This window comes from Alligator sinensis, unplaced genomic scaffold (assembly GCF_000455745.1).
Source record: "Alligator sinensis unplaced genomic scaffold, ASM45574v1 scaffold487_1, whole genome shotgun sequence".
In the NCBI taxonomy this organism is placed as follows: Eukaryota; Metazoa; Chordata; order Crocodylia; family Alligatoridae; genus Alligator; species Alligator sinensis.
In genome coordinates, this window is record NW_005842301.1 from 110,622 (window position 1) to 112,446 (window position 1,825).

Genomic DNA, 1,825 nt, shown 5'->3' on the forward strand with positions numbered 1-1,825 from the left:
GAGGACTGGAAAAGGGCCAATGTGGTCCCCATTTTCAAGAAGGGGAGGAAGGAGGACCCAGGCAACTACAGGCCAGTCAGTCTCACCTCCATCCTAGGCAAAGTCTTTGAATAAATTATCAAGGCTCACATTTGCGAGAGCCCGGCAGGACAAATTATGCTGAGGGGAAACCAGGACGGGTTCGTAGAGGGTAGATCATGCCTGACTAATCTAGTCTCTTTTTAATACTGCCTCTCCAGGTGGCAGTAATGTGTGTTTTGGATTTTACTTAATAATGCCAGGATTAAAATGATTTTACTTGATAATCCCAACCCAAATTCAGCTTTTTATTCAGGACTATATACTGAGCACACTGCCCTGGGGCCTGTCAGGTTGCCACTCACAAGCCAAGCTTTGGGTCAGGCAGGATTCTGCCCAGTCTTCAGCAGACTCCCTTGATGGCAGAGGCATGTGTTTTGAGGTGACCTGAGAAGGACTGACTTCTGTAATCCTGGCCCAAACCCAGCTCTTTATTCAAGCCTGGGGCTTGTTATATACCAGCCCAGCAGGCAGAAACTGATCTTTTGGACAGGCAGAGGCCTGCCCAGACTTCTTCAGGAGAGTCCTCTGGTGGCCAAGATATATGGTTTGGGGTGACCCAGAAAGGATTTTCACCATAAACGCTGTGTGCCCCTGGAGGCTGGGGGGGGCATGGCAACCACCTGCAGGTGACAGTGGTGAGCAGGGAGCTCCCACAGGTGGCTGCAGTGGTGGGGAGGGGGGAAGGGTGGCAAGCAGCAACCACCCCCAGGCACTGCTGGCAGCAGCAGCAGCCCTTTATGCAGGGGGTGCATGTGCATCTGTATGCACCCCCTATGCGTGGCCAATGACTTTCACCTATAATCACAGCCCAACCCCAGCTCCCTATTCAGGGTTGTCAATAGGCAGCCTAGCATGCAAAAGATGAGCTTTGGGTTGAGCAGGGGCCTGCCCAGGCTTTTTCAGGAAAGCCCCCCAGTGGCAGAGAGCTGTGGTCTGGAGCAACCCAATAAAGGATTTCCTCCAGTAGTCCCAGCCCAAACCAGCTCTGTATTCAGGGTTCTGTACACAGCACACAAGTTTGAGGCCTGTCAATCAGCAGTCTGTCAAGCAGAAACTCAGCTTCAGGTTGGGGAAGGAGTCTGTCCAGGTTTCTTTGGGAGAATCCCTGGACAGCTGAGACATGTGGTCTGGGGTGACCCAAAGAGGATTTCCACCTGTATTCCCAGCTCCTTATTCAGGCCTGGGGGCTGTCAGTTGTCAAAGTGACAAGCAAGAGCCAAGCTCTGGGTCAGGCAGGACTCTGCAGGGGCTCCATCAGGAGTCTCCCCCGGCAGACTTGTGGCTTGGGGTGACCCCAAAAAGCAGACAAACATAATCCCAGCCTGATCTTAGGTCTTTTTTCAGGGCTATGTATGCAATACATTATTTTACATTTTTATTAAAAACACAGAATTTCATTAAAAAGTTACATTTTATCTTGTGTATTTATAGTTATTAAAAAACAGCCTTTAATTGTGCAAAGATGAGCTTTGAAAAAGGAACTAGGAATAAGGAACCAAGTTCTGCCTCATGAAGCGCAGTGCCGGCTGACACAAGGCCACCACGCAGCTTTCCCCAGAGCAGTCTCTGTCACTCCGGGGCTTCCGGAGTTTTCCAGACCTGCTTTACACACTTACGCTTAAAACCGTCTCGGGCCGCACACACCGGCCCTTTCCGGTCATCGGCACCCGGCGGCAGCCCCCGCGCGCTCTTGGACGGCCGCAACGCGCCTCCGCCGCTCCCGGGGGACCGCACGCCCACTGGG